The sequence below is a fragment of the Cetorhinus maximus genome, chromosome 17, assembly GCF_964194155.1.
Source record: "Cetorhinus maximus chromosome 17, sCetMax3.hap1.1, whole genome shotgun sequence".
Taxonomy (NCBI): domain Eukaryota; kingdom Metazoa; phylum Chordata; class Chondrichthyes; order Lamniformes; family Cetorhinidae; genus Cetorhinus; species Cetorhinus maximus.
Window position 1 is genome coordinate 41675745 of NC_135895.1, and position 20891 is coordinate 41696635.

Below are 20891 nucleotides of genomic sequence, written 5' to 3' on the forward strand. Positions count from 1 at the left end.
CAGCTTTAGCAGTTATGGAAAGCAGTGAAAGCCAAAATACCCATTTTATAATGTATATTTCATGTTCTTTCTAAAATGTTTCAAAGTTGCAGCTCTAGAATTCCACTTGAGGCATTGATATAAACCACAAGTGATAATGTTTCCTGATGTATTCCAGCTTTTATTTCATATGATTCAAAATTTTACTTTCTCAATGTAAAACAAATCAATTGGATATTTAACTTATGAGAAGAGTCCCATCTGTACTACCTTTTGTACAGAAAGAAGAGGATGCAAGTCTATTCAGGTAGCACGTTGCAACCTCAAACCTTGCCACACAGAGTTCTGTTATGTAATTGTAACTCAAGCTCAACGGCACCACAAAGAGGAAACATTGAGTGAACAGCAGACACTGGCCAACAGGGAATGAGGGAAAGCTCTTGCACATGCTTAAGCTGCATAGGTGAAGGCCTGTAAACCAGTTAGCCACTTTCTTGACAGACGGTTTTTCTCAGGCTTAGATGGCCCAGTAAAGAGAAAAGAAAATACCTCAAGAAAAAATATGCAAAAGCATGTGCTCAAGGCATCTTGACCAGGGGCAGGAAGAAATCTCCACTACCTTAATTACCTGACAGAGGTGTGTGGTAATTTTTCGGGCATATGTTGTACTCCAGCATGCATTTACAAGCTCAGGTGTGAAGCATTGAAACAGAAGGTAGTCTTAGCAAAATCACATAGTTAGCGGTCCAAAAATCAAGGAATGATCTGCTGAATCAGTGCATAGTACAACAGAATTAGACACTATGGGCAACATCCCCCCCCCCACCCCCCCAGCCGTCGGGGGGAAGTGCAAGAGCGGGTGGGCTTTCAATCGACACCCCCGGTTGGGGGTGCGCTGCCATTTTACATGGGTGGGCCAATTAAGGCCCGCCCAGTGTCACGTGCACCGGGAAGCGCTATGTGCTCCCTGTGTGGGCGGGGGGGGGGGGTACAGTCGTGGTGGGATTCCCTGAGCCGGGAACGCACTCTTTTGCGCATGTGCGTGGAAGAGTGCACAGATCTCCTTGAGGTAAAGTGCTAAATGCTGCCTCAAGGTGATTGGCTCTGATTTAAAACTTTTAATAAACATCTTTAAAATTTTTCCCTGCCATGTCCCCTCATGTGACACTGTCACGAGTTGGGACATGCCCATAGCTTTTATTGTAAAATATTCTGCATTTTTAAAATCCCTCATGAAACCTCATCCTGCCGGTGGATGAGGTTTCATGTTTTTTCACAAGCCCTCCTGGGCTCCCGGCCTGCCCAAGTTTGGACGGGCAGGTCCATTAATGAGTTCAACTGGTTTTTTTAATGGCCTTAATAGGCCGTTGACAGGTCAGTGGGCGTGCAGCTGACTCGGATGCACGCCTGCCGAACTGACAATCTAAATGATGCGGAGCGACGTCGGGACACACGCCCGACGGTACCCGTGTCAGTTTACGCGTCGGCGAGCGGGCCCCACCCCCTGCTCGCCGACCGGAAGTTGCTGGCCTATAGGCAGAATTTTCTGGTCGATGTGGGGGGGAAGGCCCGATACGCCAACGCGCAATGATGTCGGGCTTGTGTCCCGACGTCTCCGTGCACCATCGCAATATTTCGGAAGGCGGGTGAGCTATGAGTTCCGAGGCGCGCCCACCATTAATTAACGGGCCAGTTAAGGCCCTTGAGGCTGCAATTGAAGATGATTTTGTGCAGCCCGTGCGATTTTCAGTGCGTTGCACGGGCTGCACAAAATCAGCAGGCGGGTAGGCCACATTTTTATAAACTTCATCCACGGGTGGGATAAGAGGGGAGAGTGGGCTCACTGATGCAAGTTCTTAGAACTTTAGATTATTATTTACTGCTGCTTCCTTGTGTGAACAGGGCAACTGCATTTCACTTCAGAGCTGCTTTGACAGAAAGAACAGGCTTCAGTTCAGGACTCTGGAGGAATCATAACTCTTGGTGCCTTTCAGGTATCAGACAGCCTTCCCTGACCCTTGGAATGGGGATTGTGGTCTCCGCTGGAGGCACCTCCTCTGAGGAGGAAGGGAGGGGCAGAAGGGAGAGGAGGCCAGGAGTCCCTATGCAGCTTCCAGGGGAGGGGCCTGTGGGAGGAGAGGCGCAGGCACACGGGGTGCAGGGGCAGCAGGTAGTCCAAGGCGGAAGGGACTGCAGAAGGCGCAACTATCCTGCTGCCAGGGTTTACAGGTGGCAATGCAGCCACCTCAATATGTCTGAGGTGCAATGCCGAAGGAGGTTCCGCCTCTCAAGGGAGACAGTGACCTCCATCTGTCAGACGATTGGGCCTGAGATCAGCTCCAATTGTGTGGGTGGACACCCCATGCCAGTGGCGCTCAAAGTCACAGTTGCCCTCAACTTCTATGCGTCTGGCTCATTCCAGGGGTTGGTGGGTGATCTTTGTGGACTCTCCCAATCAGCTGTCCATAGTTGTGTCACAAGCTGGTGACAGATGCTTTGTTCAGGCGTGCATTAACTTTCATTCACTACCACTCGGATGAGGCCAGCCAGGCACAGCAAGCTAGAGGCTTTGCCGTGATTGCTGGGTTCACCCACGTCCAGGGTGCAATCGACAACACACATGTGGCCATTAAGGCGCCAGCGGGTGAGCCGGGTGCCTTCGTCAACAGGAAAGATTCCACTCCATGAACGTGCAGATAGTGTGTGACTATAGGATGCAGATTTTACAAGTCTGTGCAAGGAACCCAGGCAGCTCCCATGACGCATACATCCTGAAACACTCCCAGGTGCCAAGGCTCTTCAGTGCCCCAGCCCGGCTGGATGGATGGCTGTTGGGTGACAAGGGCTATCCCCTCAAAAGGTGGCTTATGACGCCTTTCCGCCATCCAAGAACAGAGGCCGAGCAGCGGTACAATAGGAGCCACACCTCCACAAGGGCTGTGGTGGAGAGAACCATCGGTCTTCGCAAGATGTGCTTCCGATGCCTCTACCGTTCAGGGTGCGCACTCCAGTACCCCCCAGATTGTGTGTCACTGATAGTGGTTGCATGCTGCGCTCCCCACAATCTGGCACTGGAAAGGGGGGACACAGTGGAGGAAGAAGACGTAGAACAGGTGCTCTGGCTGCACACGATGAGTTCAGTAGTGACTCTGAGGACGAGCTTGCTCAGGAGAATGCTGAGGGGATAGACGCCGACCCGGGCATCCTCCAGAGAGGCAGGGGCACCCGGGAGGCTTTGATCCAATGCTCCTTCAGCTAGCCTACCAAAGATGAACCACCACCACATGTCAGGCTGCAGGTATCATACTCGATACCTGAGAGCAACAGTTGCTGGTCAGCAACATGCACTACATGCCATTTCAATAAAGCTCAATGGCAAGCAAGTCACTCATAACATCATGGGTTCCCCTTCACCTGCAGAACTAATGAAGCACCCAGAGGCTTGTGGAGAACCAAAATATTTAATGATTGGCAACTTAGCATACAGGAATCAAAGTACATTAAAAGGTGTTGAATAGCACACCAACTTAAAAACAACTTAAAAGTGGGGCAAAAGAAAACCACCCGTGATAAGCCCGTGTTGTGCCTAAGGTGTTTTATGCTTACATTTGTAGGTGCTACATCTAGATGCTCCCCTCTCGCTGGCACTGGCATTGGAGACAGCCTTCACACGCTGCTGTCCTGTTGGCCTTGATGACCTTGGTGGGTGTCCTCTGGCCTGAGGTGCCTGTGCTGGCCCCAATTGGGAGAGAGCGGCCAGTGGCATGGCTGGCATCTCCCATCGCCACAACCTCATCAGATGCCATGGTCATTGGCAGAGGGGCAGGGAAGCTGCTGCCACCATCCTGAATGCCCTGAGAGGAGCCCGCAGAGATGACAGGCAGCTTGTGCGCCAACATGAGGTCGCTTTGGACCTCCCTGCTCACCATTGATGGATGGGCACCTAGCTGGGAAACTGGGTTACCAATCCATCTCCCACACTGACACTGTCCACCTGAGGTCATTGCCGCTGTGAGGGTTGCAGGTCCAGGCGCATCCCCAGGAATCCCATGAGAGTCGCCTCTCTCTCCTTGGAGGAGGCATTGTGCTTTGCCATGAGGGTCATTGCATTTCTCATGCTCCATGCGAACTCCTCCATCGCGGAGACCATGGCACGCGTTCCCTCATGTATCTCCGCCAGATTCTCCCGCACACCCTGCTGGACATCCAGCATCTGCTGCCTCAGGGACGACTCCATCGTCAGCCACCGACTGAGCATGTTCCTGGTCCCCAACAACCCTCTGACTGACGGTGCCCTGGGCACTCTCTGCCTCCGCCTGCACCTCAAGCAATTGTGAAGTGACCTCACCACTGTGCACCGAGATACTAGCCGACGATCTTATTCCTACTGAGGTGCTGGTATCTGCGCTGGTGCCTGCCTGGCTGAGAGGGTGAAACGCTGGGTGTGTTAATGTCTTCTTTGCTCTCAGGGGTCAGCGACGGTCCCTCTGAGACCGGGCGTACTCTGGTGAGGCTGAAAGGAAGAACAAGGACATTTGATTAGTTGAAATCGTTACACAGTTAATGTGCATGCCTGGCACCCGGATCAGGATGTGCTCCTCCTTCCATTATCAATGGGAAACCCAGGTTGGAGGCTGAAATCAATATACAGTCAACAGTGGAATGGTTGCACAGACAGACATTGTGACCTCAGTGCACAGCACTCTTACCTCCCACTGGCATCCCAACCTTACCGCGGCCGCTGGACCTGGGTGCATGGCGCCTCTCCAGCTCCAGTGCCTCCTGCTCATACCTGGTGATGATCAGAAGATGGGGCAGCCCTCCACCAGTCCACAGCCGCCCGGCATTATTGTGTGCTGTCTTCTCCTGAAAGGAGAGAGGAGCATTGATGAGTCCACCCTGTACCTGCATTGCCATTGCAGCCCTGCCAACCCCACCTGAGGAACACCTCGCAGGGCTCAGCCGATTCGTGACCCTGGAGCTGTCATACACTCATCCAAGCAGCCAGGGCTGACCCCCTTGCCCAGATGCTGCCTCCATCACATTTGCCACTCACACTCTAAGACCTTCCAAACCCACGAACACTACCACCCAGAAGGACAAGGGCAGCAGATAGATGAGAACACCAGCACCTGGAAGTTCCCCTCCAAGTCACTCAACATCTTGACTTGGAAATGTTTCGCCGTTCCTTTACTGTTGCTGGGTCCAAATCCTGGAACTTGCCCACTAACAGCACTGTGGGTGTTCCTGCACCACATGCAGTGGGTCCAGAAGGCAGCTCACCACCACCTTCTCACAGGCAATTGGGATGGGCAATAAATGCTGGCCCACCCAGCGAAGGCATCATCCCATGAATGAATGTAGACAAAAACAAAATTCAGAGTTCGGGGTTGGGGGGGACGGAGGGTGGGGGGGTAGTGCAACCTAACAACTGTGCTAAGTGACCAACGCCAACACGTTACTCACTCTTCCCGATCGCAAGAGGTCATTAAACTGCATACGGCACTGCACCCAGGTGCGTCTCACCACATTGTGGGAGCTGACCAATACTGCCACCTCCTTCCAAGCATGTTTTGTTAGGTGGAGGGGCCTCCTCCTCCTGTCCCTCGGCACCAGGATCTTGCATCGTGCTGCCACCTCCTCGGGGAGGGTAGTGAGGCACACATCTGAGAACCTCGGGGCTGACTGCCCCGCCGACCTGCCCTGCCGCCTGGCCTGCTTGCTGAGGACATTGTCCGTCATGCTTCTGACCGACATCAATGGCAGTCTTAGGATGGCTGACTGCACCATTTTTGAATAGGCCGCCGGTTCGCCATTGGACTCGGTGGTCATTGGCCCCCCTCCATCCCATCCCCCCCCACCATTCCTGCTGATCTTGGGAGCTGCGATTTATGCTGGGTGGGCCTTAATTGGCCTGCCCGCATAAAATGGCGGTCCGGAGCCGATCGTGGGCAGCGATTGGCGCTGCGCCCGCCCCCACCCACTCCCACCCAGCCTGCCTGCCATAGGAAAAATCCTGGCCTATGACTGATTGTGGTCCTTAGCTTCATGATACAAATGCTGGGAGAAAATTTCATACAAAGTTGCTTCAATACTTGTAAGCAAGGACAATATAAGTCAAAGTGAATCTGATTGGAACATATCTGTGACCTAGCATTGATGAAAATGTGATTGGTGCATTTTTAAATCAACACACCATTATCATATTAAAAAAAGGAGCTGCAATTAGACCCCACTTGGCTGACACCATTTAGAAACGATTATGGCCTGTAACTTCCATGCTCTGGGCCATCATAACTGGGGGGGGTACCCCAAAGATGCATTGAGGAACACCCCCCAACACCCTGGAAGCAGGAAGTCCAAACTCCCATTGGGCAATTGCCAATTTAAGTACAATTTAAATTGAAAATTTCAGATTGTTCTGACTGGCTTACCAGAATAGTTATCCAGGAAAAGTCAGAAGAATTAAAACCACTTCCAATTCCTGGATAACCATAGTACTGAACCACACCCATGGGACTCTCCCCAACAACCCCCTGCCAAGGCCCCCATGGGACCCCGCCCCCCCCTAACCACCTGAACCACCACTGGCCACCCACCCCAACCAACTCACCCCTCCCACCAATTCTACCCACTTACCTTACAAACCTTCCTGCTTCATGGTTTCTAAAAGTGGCTGGACCTTTAAAGTCACGGCAAATTGTGCTGTAAAAAAAGGAGTGGCTTCCTTGCCTCCGACTCTGCAATCCTCATTGAAGGCCTCAGGAACCCATTGCCCTACACAGTTCCTGCCCAGCCTGAGTCAGAAGGTTGGGCGAGAAAAGATCAGCTGCATTTTAAGGTAAAAACTAAAAGCGGAGTGGCAATTCGACTCTGATTGCCACTCCGTGGAAACTCAGGCCCATTATCATTATTTAGCTACATATACTACACATAACACATTCAAAAATAATTACCCCCCCTTTAAGAGGAGCAACTCTAGAGATAGCAAAATATTGTTTCATAGAATTATAGAATAGCGCAGAAGGCCACTGAGTCTCTCCCAGTTCTTTCAGAGGGCAATCCAGTTAGTCCCACGCTATCCTCTGCTCTCACCCCAAATCCCTGCAATCTTTTCTCCTTCAATCCTTGGCCTAATCATTCCAATTTAAAAACTGCCTTGTTTCCTCATCTGTTACTGTTCATTTGATTATGTATGATCCTTTTCATTGTCCATACTGCACTTTGGAATAACAACCAAACATATAAACTCCTCAGCTGAAAGATATCATTGTAGTAAATCCTTCTAGGCATCAGCAAAGATAAGAGTATGCAGGATCAAAAAAAAAGAAAGCTATTTGGCTCATCTAGCTTATTCATGGGGGTGGTATTGTGACTGGACTGGTAATCCAGAGACCTGGGGTAATGCTCTGGCAGCCTGGGTTTGAATCCCACCACGGCAGATGGTGGAATTTGAATTCAGTAAATATCTGGAATTAAAAGTCTAATGATGGCCATGAAACCATTGCCAATCCTTGTAAAGGAAAAAACCCATCTTGTTCATTAATGCCCTTTAGGGAAGGAAATCTGCTGTCCTCACCTGGTCTGGCCTACATGTGACTCCAGACCTACAGTGATGTGGTTGACTCTTAAAAATGCCCTCTGAACCGGCGCAACTAAGGATGGGAAATAAATGCTGGCCTAGCCAGTGATGCCCACATCCCACGAACAAATTTTTAAAAATTCCAGATCATGATACCGTTATATTAAATCACGCAGATGACTTTCATTTTATCTCTCTCTACTCCCAGCTGAATCCATAGTCTGATCATTATTTTTTGAAGCACTTTAACCAGGACTGCATACATTGTGTGAGAGCAATAAGTCAGAAGTGATTTTTCCATTATATTTAGGTTACAGCTCCCTTAGGTCGGCATGTCCCTCGTTCTATTGTGGTTCAGCAAAGTCAATGCCAAAATGATTTTTGTACAATAACTTAAATTACTACTGTACTCAAAAAAGAATGCCAAATACCCAGATTTGTCACACCTGCCAAAGGGATATATCTGCTCAATTAATTTGAAATGTTATGCTTTATCCTACAGCCTAAGTTGGTTTACAAAGGATTGCAAAACCTGTGCATAAATTTCTATTTTAAGAGCTGGATAATGATCAAATATGGATCTCGGGTAGATGCAGTCACTCAGGAGCAATGTTCTTTCTTTGTAATGATGATTTTTTGCTTACATAAGTTCCCCTGGATGTTCCTGCTGTTGCCTCCTTTCTTCCTTCCAGTTGAGTGCAATGTATAATTAAAGCATGCGAATGGCTTTTCTCTTTTTAATTATTTTCACATCTGTGGATATTGCTGATAGATTGTGATGGCAATATTCCCGTTGACCTTTTGTATTTGGTGTTCCCAAAATTGCGCCAGGATAATTCCACTCTTCTTGCAATGTTTTCTCCCCCCCTCAACTATATGACCTTATATTTTTCACAAAGAGTCTTTTAAACTTCAACCTATATGTATATTTCAGCACCCATTTTTCACTCTTCAAACTGAAAGACCTTTCACTCTATTGTCTATTCTAATACTTAACATGTCACTTGACAGCTTCAATTGATATTATTTATTGCATTTTTACCTCTGCTACTGAAGGTGGCTGGAGATAAGGCTTTGCCCTATCTGCAGTATTTTGCTTTTATTTTAATGTTTTGGCCTGATTTTAGTCTGTTTCGCTGTAAGCAATATATCTCAAAAACTAATGAACAGATTTCAATGAAACTTGATACACAGTTAAGGGTTGGCCCAAGTAAAAATTGATTAGTTTTTGGCAAAGTTGCATATCTGGATCCTGGAATTTTTAAAAGGATCCCCTAAAATTAGGAGAAATGGAAAATTGATTTTTTTTTTTAGAATCTTGTTGGTTATTTTAGAATGTTGTGAATTGTCTCAGATGCTGTTTAGTGCAATTTGTCACAGGCATCAAAATGTGAGCAGAGTTTTCAGAGCTGGTTGTTGGATACGGATTGGTCTGAAGCCTCCTGAGTGAAATAGAAACTCTTAATAATATTTCTTTTTTTTCAGCTTTGTCATTACAGAGTGTCACAGACGGAGTTTATGTGTTTATTATTTTCTGTGATCAAAGTGCTTTTTATATGTGAGGGTAATGTGTGTTCTTACCCTCAGAGGTGCTTGCCCCAATTTAAATAATTTCCAGCAGCAAGCTTTAGTGAAGTTAAAAATAAAGAACATTATTTATTATTGCATTCTTGCCCCGGACATATTAACGCAACGTCTCACATATACTATCACACGCAAAAAGAATAGATACAGATGAGGGAAGAAACAATATAATTACATGTTTAAATTATTTCAATCTCTTTCAAAGAAAGCCTGTAGTTTCTTAGCTGAACTGGTACTGTAAGCTGGAGAGTCATTTCATATTTGTCTAATATCCATCAAGTTTCAATATCTCTATTGTCCCTGGTGAGGCAAAAAGATGAATTGGTATGAATTGGCTGGTTGTTTAATGTTTATCCTTAACAAAATAACTCATGAGTTTCATAAGTGGGTGAGATTGTTCAGATTTTAATTAGGTATTTTCTTGAGCTTCAGGTCTTGTCTGGAGCTGATATTGCCATATGATGTGTTGTCAGCCATGTTAAAACTGTCATGTGCATTTAAAAAAATACAGCTCGAAAACTTGTAATATCTTCCTCGCTGTACTGGGCACAACAAAAGCACCGACCAAGCAGGAAAAAAGCCTCAAGAAAGAGTTGTGTAATTGTAATAATGTTGGGTTAACACAGCACTGGGGAGGTATACACTCCATTGAGTGCCCTCTTCATTTATTAATGCTGTGTTTCTAATTACCACCTAAGCAGTAGTATCTGCACAGATGAAGTCTTAACAGAAGATAACAATTAATACAACATTTCCATTGCAAAAGATAGCCCGTGATATTGAAACAGCTTCATCCCAAACAGCTTTTAGATGTCTTAAGTTTCATACCACTTAGGGGAAGGTGGCTGATTTGAAACAAGCCAAGACTTTCTGCAAAATCTAGTGATGGAATCATAGATAATGCTACATATGTCATAAAATACTAAATTCTTGTTTGGCTGGGAACAACTATTCATAATAGATTTGATTAAATATATCAGGCCTCCTCAGTGGTTGGATAAATGGTAATTGCTCTAATTGCTGTAATTTTGGTAATGATTTTTACCTAGAATTTTGGAGCTTGGGATGGTCTCATCCTATAGTTGGCAGAGGAATGTTGTGGGTTCAAGAAGAATTGTCCCCCATTTTCACTTCTGGAAGTGTATTTCACCAGTTTACTGCTGGATTAATGGAGAGGATTATTTGCTGTGGAGGGATGTTCCATGTGAGGAAAGGGAATATGAGAAGGGGAATGAAATTCCCTTTGCAAGTGGAATTCCTGCTGGCTGAACAAGTAAAAATGACAATGTTAGTGGACTCTTGCAGTCCAATCAATCATAGCCTAGGAACTGAAAGAGGTTCCGTGATCCTGATTAACAGAGAGGCAGAGAGAAAGCTGAAACTGAATGCAAGCAGGGAAACAAAATTTTTAAAAGGCCATTCCATAAAAAAAAAGATTTAATATCTAGCTCAGGCCACATGACTTGACATCAGTGAAGAACATTTTGCTACCACAAGCACTTCTGTCTAGAATTTGGATTGTGCTGGACTATCAGACTTCCAGAAGCTAACATGATAGAAAATAGGAGCAGGAATAGGTCATTCTGCCCTTCGAGCCTGCTCCGCCATTCAACATGATCATAGCTGATCCTCTATCTCAATGCCATACTTCTGTGCTCTCCCTGTTTCCCTTGATGCCTTTAGAATCCAGAAATCTACCCATTTCCTTCTTAAATATATTCATTCACTTGGCCTCCACAGCCCTCTGTGGTGGAGAATACCATCGGTTCACCACCCTTTGAGTCATCTCAGTCTTAAATGGTCTACCCCGTTTCCTGAGATTGTGATCCCTTGTTCTAGAATCCCCAGCCAGAGGAAACATCACCCCTGCATCCAGATTGTCCAGCCCTGTCAGAATTTTATATGTCTCAATGAGATCTCCTCTCATCCTTCTGAACTCCAGTGAAAACAGGCCTAGTCGGCCCAATCTCTCCTCAGACGACAACCCTGCCATCCCAGGAATCAGTCTGGTGAACCTTCGCTGCACTCCCGCTATGGCAATTATCCTTTCTTAGGTAAGGAGACCAAAACTGCACACAATACTCCAGGTGTGATCTCACCAAAGCCTTGTACAGGTGCAGTAAGACATCCTTGCTCCTGTACTCAAGTCCTCTCGCAATGAAGGCCAACATACCATTTGCCACCTTAACTGCTTGCTGCACCTGCATGCTTGCTTTCAGTGATTGGTGTGCAAGGACACCCAGGTCCCTTTGTACATCAACATTTCCCAATCTATCACCATTTAAATAACACTCTGCCACTCTGTTTTTCCTATCGAAGTGAATAACTTCACACTTATCCACGTTATACTGCATCTGCCATGTATTTGGCCCCTCACTCAACCTGTCTAAATTGCCTTGAAGCCTCTTAACACCCTCCTCATCACTCACATTCCCACCAAGTTTTGTGTCATCAGTAAACTTGGAAATATTACATTTGGTTCCCTCATCCAAATCATTGATATATATTGTGAATAGCTGGGGCCCAAGCACTGATCCCTGTGGTACCCCACGTGTCATCGCCTGCCACTCCAAAAAATACTCATTTATTTCTACTCTCTGTTTCCTATCTGCTCACCAATTCTCAGTCCATGCCAATATATTACCCCCTATCCCATGTGCTTTAATTTTACACATTAACCTCTTATGTGGGACTTTATCAAAAGCTTTCTGAAAATCCAAATACACCACATCTACTGATTCTCCTTTTACTATTCTGCTAATTACATCCTCAAAAAACTCAAAAAAGGTTTGTCAAACACAATTTCCCTTTCATAAATCCATGTTGACTTTGTCTAATCCCGTTGATATTGCCTAAATGTCATGTTACTACATCCTTTATAATAGACTCGAGCATTTTCCCGGCTACTGAGGTTAGGCTAACCGGTCTGTAATTCACTGTTTTCTCCCTCCCTCTTTTTTTAAATAGTGGTGTTACATTCGCCATCCTCCAATCTACTGGGACTGTTCCAGAATCTACAGAATTTTGGAAGATGACAACCAATACATCCACTATTTCCATGGTCACCACTTTTAGTATCCTGGGATGTAGATTATCAGGCCCTGTGGATTTATTGGCTTTCAGTCCCATTAATTTCTCCAGCACTATTTTTTTAATAATACTAATTTTCTTCAATTCCTCCTTCTCACTAGTCCCTTGGTTCCCTAGCATTTCTGGGAAGTTATTTATGTCTTCCTCCGTGAGGGCAGAACTAAAGTAATTGTTTAATTGCTCTGCCATTTCTTTGTTCTCTATTATAAATTCTGCAACGCACATGTGTACTCTTGGGGTTTTGTGGGAAGGGAAGGTTAAAAGGCTGGAATCCCACTGCCGAATATTTCTGTTGGCCATTGCTGCTCAGTGGATGAAAAAAAGGCAGTTTAGCTGCTGCAACTAAGAGGCCAATGCAATCTACAGGACAAGAAGCATTATAAGTTTTATAGAGAAAGAGTAAAAGTACAGTAAGGAGAGAATAGCAAGAGGTTGATCAGCATCAAGAGTGCTGCTTAGACAAGAACCCAGCAATTTTGGAAGGTGATGTCAGCAACAGAAGGGCAAAGAATGCAGGACCTTTTGGAACCCAAGTCAGGAAGTTCTAAAAAAAGTGTAGTGCAAGCCATCAGGATAGAGATGGTACAGGCATCAGCCACCCAGGAAAGTCATTGCAGTGTTGGCAAGAGTTTAACTTTACTACGTTAGAGGAAGACACAAGTATCCACTCACATCCTGAAATAAAGTTAGAAGCATTCCTCAACTCTACGCCATCCATATCCACACAGCGGAAGTGGAGAAGTGAGATCATTAATACCTCAGTAAATCCCCACTCTCGGTCAGGCATCCCTCTCTCACCATTTGACTGTTCTTTATCTCACTCTCTCAGAGCAAAGGTGGTGCTAACTGAATGAAAAGCAGAGAGCTTGTTGCATCACATCCACCTGAAAGAATGATCACAATGGAATGCCTGCAAAGGCCTTAGTGATATTCAATTTTAATGAATTTCCAGCCTTTCCACATCTTGTTCTCTGCAATGAGAAAGGTTGCTCATAATCAGTGGCTATGAGATACCATGGGTGAAGGCAGGGGCAATTAGTCCTGATACAATCACTCAGGTGAATGTAACTTGTGAGGCAGAGGGTATATCACAGGGTGAAGCAGAGAATATGATTGAGCAGGAAGAGCTGGGAGAGGATGATGAGTAACCAGCTATTTTTATCCACGGGGAAGCAGAAATGGCTGGCCTTGGCTGAGAAACACAGATCTCAGAGGGCCAGCCTTCAAAAGCACCATGAATTAGCAACATGGATGTTATGGAAATAATCACCTTTCATATATTGCAGATAAAGAATAAGATTGAGGAGTCCACAACTCATTTTTATTAAGGCACACAGAGTATCCTGGCAGTTTAAGAGACTTCTGTGGCAACAAAACATCAGGAAGAGGCTATTAAGGTTGACCAATGCTTCCAGAATGGCAACCATGACTGCTTCAATAGATTTTCTTTAAAGCGCCATAAACACAGGGGGCCAAATCTTTCTCTGCGCTTGGGAAAACCCAGCCTGCACATTTTTGCAGCTTGCAAACTTCATACCTGACCCAGGTGACTTCACACACTATTTGTGAGATTTCATATCGGGGTTGGGTTTGCAGTGTGAGCTGCACTGGAGTGTGTGAGGAGTGTCGGTGTGGAGGCAGGCGGGTTAGAAGGCCCGCTTTGTCGCTCCAACACAGTATCCCAACTTCAAACAGTGTTTAAAGGCCCCCTAAACCACACTCCTCACCTCTCAAACCTCCCACCCACCCACCCCCATTCCAACCCATGGCCCCTCCTTTCACCTGTGCCATCACTTGCCACTTCAGTGCATATACCCTCCATGCCCATTCAGATCACTAATGCCACCTTTACGACCTCAGGTATCTTCCATAAACATTCATCCAGTATGCACTATGTGCAGTGCTCAGATTCCATATCATTTGAATGGAAAATATTTTTCATTCCTTAGAAAAAAATAACCCTCTGGCAATCTAATAAAAGCCTCTATATCATTGCTAGACGGTCATGAAAAAAACTGTAATACTTATAATCCTATTAGCTTGTGTCAACAAACCAAAAACCACATTAAAGGGACAATCTGTTATTGGAACTTCTTGAAATTGGCATTCATCTGAATGAATGAAACACTTACCATTAGTATTTGAAACTCAACCAAGCATTGATATTAGCCACAGCTGACCAAACAATCAGCTTCTTTCTGGGAAGGAAAGAATAAAAGTTGCTAATTTTCAATTTTAAAGCAGAGTACCTGTTAATCAAAGTAAGGGAGCAGGTGGTTAGATTTTCTTCAAGTGTCAAAACCAGCTTTTTATTAGCCATTTTAATCACAGGGGAAGAAATGACAGCACAGGCTGACAGGTCATTTTGTTACATTTTTCACTGCATTATGGTACTTTCTCCATTGGAAACCACTGTAATGCATGTGAACAAATACACAAAGCTAGTCAATGTGAGGGTTGACTTACCTTTAAGGACAGATTCCTAAGATGAATCACTGCATTAAAAACGCCCCTACCTTACAATAAAGCACCTAATAGTGACATTTGATGGTGTTCAAAAACTTCACATTTACCTTTGAGAATGTCTCGGACTCCTCAGTAGGCTTTTCATTTTCTTCACAAATTCTCAAACCTGGCATGCTTTTAATGGACTTCCAAAACCCCACAGTATCAGATGAAAGTGGTGTGTAGGAGGAAATCTAATTTTTATCCCCCGTTTAAAACTGACTTCAACAGGGGCAGGTGTGCATTTTGCACACTAGGCGTTCTCAAACTGCATAAAGGCTGCAGAAAAATGGCAGAGTGTCAAGGAAGCTTAGGAAATCAGATTTCCTCCAAAAAAAAACAAGCGCATGGATTTTTGCCACAAAAGAGATTGTGGGAAAAATAGCAGAAATACCCCAAAATCCTAAATCCTGACCCTGAACAAGGCACTTTCCATTTTCACGGGGTGTGGGATTGGGGTCAGGGTGCAAGATTGGGGGCAGGCTGTGAGATTGGGGGCAGGGAGCTTTTTGCACATGCATGCTTTAAATAGCCAGCTGCCTCTGTAAGTCAGCATCTGCCTCCAATGAAGTCAGATTTTGAAACCCAAAGTGCGCAGATTAGACCAGGTAAGAGCAAATCTGATCTTTGTGGATTCATTTAGATAGCCGAGGTACCCCTTTGAAGAATTAAGGTGTCCCTTTGGATCTGGTCCTGGGACACCTTTGAGATAGGTGAGGAGCCCTTTGGAATTGTTAAAAGTAGGCAAAAAATATGCATAAAAAGTGCATAAATGCATTACTGTCAAGCTAATTGGAACTGTCAACAGACTTGTCAAAATCAACCGTCAAAACTGTCAGAAGCACCTATCAAAGCACCTGTCAAAGGGAGCTATAAAGCTGTCAAGGCACTTAAAAGTCCTGCCCTTCAAATCTTTGAAGCAAAATGTCTGTAAATTGATTATTTGCTATTTCACTTCATCTGTTGACATAAGTCTGTAGGCTTCCATTACTGGATTAGTGCTGCATGATTGATTTCACAACCATCCATTATCATAGTAAGATGCCTGCCATTTCACAATTTGATTGACAGCTACAAGTGGTTATAGACTCTTTGATGTTAGACTATGAATTCCACTGCTTGTTGTTATATGGGATTGTGCACTTTAATGAAATGTTTGTTGTTATGAAGTTTTATTTAGTTTAAGGAATGTAAATGTAGTACATGGGTTTTTATGAATGTGTCTTTTTTCAATATAGCAAAGTCTGCAATAGACACTTAGAACATTATTTTATAGAACTTTATTTTATCCCACCTCTGAATGTGTCCTGAGGTCTACCCATGGTGGATACTAATTGCGTTAGCATGATAGGTGTGCGGGAAAAGGATGGTGAGTTGGGGGCATGGGTTGGCATGAGTTGGCACTAAGTTGGTATAAGTACTATGAAGGGCCATGGGACTGGGTGGGGGTGTAGATTAGCATGGGGGCTCTGAGGGGTTACGGGCAGTTATAGACATGAGGTGGGCTGCTTGTGGAATGTGTGGGGGTTTGAAGGGAGTGAGGGGTGAGATATGGAGAGATGTTTCATGCTTTAACCTTTATTTGAAACATTGAATACAGTACCAGAGCCCCAGGGCAGGACTTCTGCTCATCCCACCTCCACACACCTCTGCAGATCTTACTGGATCACCTGCCCCAACTTCTAATCCAACCAAACCCCACCCTACCCCCTTGACTGGACCAAAAACCCAATGTGTGGACAGCCATTTTTAAAGGTTGGGTTGGCGAAGCTGGGAATTCTCCCAACGTTGTGCACCTGGCACAGGAGTGAAAATCTGGGCCAAAGAGATGTGCCTCCTCACTAAGACAAAATTCAGCCCAGGGATTTCAGGATTTAATTGGAGCAATTTGATCTGTTCTTAATTCTATGACAACACAAGTGGCTGTAAAAAGTGGTCACAAATGTCATTATTTCTCACTGACTTCTCAGTCTTCAAGACAACCCAGCCACTAACTTCAATATCTTTTGTCACTACTTCCATCAGCAAAGTGACAGAGCTATCAAGTGGCACTTACTGAAACAACCTGCTCACAGACACTCAGCTTGGTTTCCACCAGGGCCTTTCAGCTCCTGACCTCATTACAGCCTTAGTCCAAACATGGACAAATGAACTCCAGAGCTGAGGTGAAAGTGACTGCCCTGGACATCAAGGCAGAATTTCACCAAATGTGGCATCAAGGAACCCGAGCCAGACTGGAGTCACTGGGAATCAGTGGGAAAACTCCCCGCTGGTTGGAGTTATACCTGGCACAAAGGAAGATGGTTGTAATTGTTGGAGGTCAATCATTTCACAAGCATTCACTCCCTCCGGCACCGACACACAGTGGCAGCAAGCTCTTTCGATAACACCTTTCAAACCCGTGATCTTTACCACGTAGAAGGACAAGAGCAGCAGGTGCATGGGAACACCACCATCTGCAAGATACCCCCCCAAGACACAGACCATGCTGACTTGGAACTATATTGTCTTTCCTTCACAGTCACTGGGTTAAAATCCTGCAACTCCCCTCTTAACAGCACTGTGGGTGTACCTATACTGCATGGACCATAGCAGTTCAAGAAGCTCAAGGGCAGTTAAGGATGGGCAATGTAAATGCTGGCCGAGCCAGTGATGCCCACATCCCAAGAAAGAATAAAAACTAAAACAGTTTACTAAACATAATGAAATATCCCAAGGCACTTCACAGGATCATGGGTAATCAAAATTTGGCACAAAACCACTTCAGGAGATATTAGGCCAGAAGTGGAAATGCTTGGTCAGGGAGGCAGGATAAGGAGAGTTTTAAAGGAGGAAAGAGAAGTAAAGGAGGTGAAGAGGTTTTGGGAGGTAATTCCAGTTCTTAGGGCCTCAACAGTTAAAGGCAGAGCCGTGGTGGAGCGAAAACCCGGAATATCCAAGATGTCAGAATTGGAGGAACGCAGATATCTCAGACGTTTGTAGGGCTGGAGGAGATTACAAAGCTAGGAAGGGGGCGAGGAGATTACAAAGCTAGGAAGGGGCAAGGACATGGAAAGATTTGAAAACAAGGATGAGAATTTTAAAATTGAGGCTTTGCAAACCCAGAGCCAATGTAGATCAGCGAGCACAATGGTGATGGGTGAATTGGAGCTGGAGCTGGAAGACAATGGACAGCAGAGTTCGGATGAGATTAAATTTATGAAAGGTGGAAGGCTGGCCGGGTGTGTGTTGGAATAGTCAAGTCTAGCCTGGGGTGCCACGGTCAGCTATGTATGCCCAGCAGTGAGGTCAGCATTGTTCTCCCAACAGCCAAAGCGGTGCTGAATGTTAAGTGATTTAATTTTGCAACATGGCTTGACCATTGCTTATGGAAGGATGAGGGCATAATGATCCGGGGGACAGGGATGCACTTTGTCATTGTTTCCACGTCCAATGTCCTTGTTCTTCCTTTCAGCATCATCGGAGCAGGGCCAGGAGAAGGAGCAGCAGAGGCCCCCTCTCACATCTTAGGGGCCTGAAGTCTCACCAGCATCACACCAGCTCTGCCAGGAAGGCACCAGCGCAGGTACTAACACTTCGGTGGGAGTTAGAACATCGGCTAGTGTCCCAGGGCACAGCAGTGAAGGCACTTCACAGCCGCTGGAGGAGCTGGCAGAGACAGAGAGTGCCCATGGTGCCAGCAGTCAAAGGACTGCAGGGGACCAGGCACATGCTCATTCGGTGCCTGATGATGTGCCTCTGGAGTTGCCCGCAATGCAGCAGGGGCAGGAAATGCGGCCGGGTGTGTGGAAGCATCTGGGGGAGATACATGAGGCTATGCTTGGCTTGGTGCCTGTGGTGGAGGAGTCTATGCAGACGATCGCCGAAGCAATGAGCCACATGTCTGAGTGCCATGCGTCCTCCATGGAGTGAGTGGCGACTCTCGTGGAGAGGCTCCTCCAGGAGACCCATCAGGGCTTCCTGGGGATGCGCTCTGACCAGCGAACCTTCACATCGGCACTAACCTCAGCTGGTCAGTACCAGTGTGGGAGATGGTCTGGGCACCAAGTTTCCCAACCCGATGCCCATCCATCCATGGTGAGCAGGGAGGTCTGAAGCGACCTCACGTCGGCGCAGCAGCTGCCTGTTGTCTCTGCGGGCACCTCTCAGGGCGCTCCAGATGAGGGCGGCTGATCCTCCGCCCCTCTCCCAGTGACCGTAGCATCCAGTGAGGCTGCGATGACTGGGGAGATGCCAGCTGTGGAACTGGCAGCTCCCTCCCAGGCGGGGCCAGCACAGGCTCCACGGACAAGAGGACAACCGCCAAGGTCATCGAGGCCAACAGGACAGCAGAGTCAGCAGGCTGTCTCAGCTGCCACTCCCAGCGATGGGGCAGCACCAAGATGTAGCACCCGGAAACGTAAACATAAGGCACCTTAGGCACACCACGGGTATTTCACTGGTGGGTTTTTGTTGGCCCAAGATTAGGCCCTTATGATTTTATTTGATTTGTAACACTCTTGCCTTTTTTTCGTAATAAGCTGATTTGTTTGACACATTAATCCGCCCTACTCCCCCCCAATGGAAAATTCAGGCCCATGTGTTTTATTCCTGGAGATCATATAAAATCCACCCTTTTTTCCCTGTTGATTTCAAGGCTGGTTTCCTTGTTAGCCATTTTCCACTATTTAATTGGAGGAAATTTCTGCTCAACCAATATTGGATGTCAGAGAGGCAGCGTGATAGTTAGGAGACAGTGGAGGTGCTGGTGAGGTAAAGCAAGGTGTCATCACTGTAAATGTGGAACCTGACGCACCACAGAGATGTAAAGCTCATGAAAGGGTTTTAAGCACATGGGAAAACCAAAGTGATAGGAAATAGTAATGAGGCATAATGAAGAGACAATCAGTAAATGTGGTGATCATTGGTATATTTGTGGAAAATTTTCATAGCAATGTTGGGGTTTCTATCTGTTTATTAATAGTGGGTTATAAAAGTCCTGCAGAAGTGTTTTGTAAACATTCTGGAGTTTGGAACTTTTTGGAACTTTTGGGCTTAGCAATAGCATTACGATCTTTGAATATGGGCTACACACTTCCTACTGGAAAAATTATTGATGATTTCCTGTCACATCTCATGCCCCACTGGCTACAGCACCACCACCTCCCGTGTCCTGAAATTCCTTGTTGAGATTTGATGGCCTCCACCACCTTCTGTATCTATGGATGGAAAGTCCAAATCTCTTCCTAATTGTAAAATCATGCTACATGCAGCATGCTACTCTAATTCCTGACACCTTTACTGGATTGCACTGCAGGGCTCCCTCCAAAATGAGCAAGACCTCAAAATGACAAATGTCTATTCAATAATGATTGTATGTAGCATTCAATAATTCATTTTTGGACAGATTGGGGTTGTCAGCCAAAGCTGAAGTGGATAACAGTGATCTCTAAGTAACCATCCATATTGCTCTGGCTGAAAAATGTAGATACCCTTAATTATCAGAGACCAAAAGAATCTTGGCAGCTTCCATGGTACAGGGATATGACTTTCATCACCAACAAGCAGCCACATTTAAAGAACGTAAACTCTTCCTGGTGTTGAAATTTAAGGCACCTTAAAAATGTAAGAAATAGGCACAGCCTGTAAGGGCACATGGGTAGCAGATATGACACCTTAAACTTGGTGGTCCATGAGAAAGGATATGACAAGCGGCACCTGCCTGGATGAATGCAGCTCCAACAACACTCAAGAAGCTCAATGCCAAACAAGACAAAGTAACCTGCTTGATTGGCACCCCATCCACCACCTTAAATATTCATGTGGTTGGCTCTTAAATGCTCTCTGAAATGGCCTAGCAAGCCACTCAGTTGTACCAAACTGCCACTAAGTCTTAAAAAGGAGTTAAACCATATGGACCATCCAGACCAACCTAAGCACCAGAAACAACAATGGCACACCCAGCCCTGTCAACCCTGCAAAGTCCTCTTTGCTAACATCTGGGGGCTTGTGCCAGAATTGGGTGAGCTGTCCTACAGACTAGTCAATCAGTAGCCTAACAGAGTCATACTCACAGAATCATACCTTACAATGTCCCAGGCACTACCATCAACATCCCGGATATGTCCTGTCCCATCGACATGAAAGACCCACCAGAGGTGGTGGCACAATG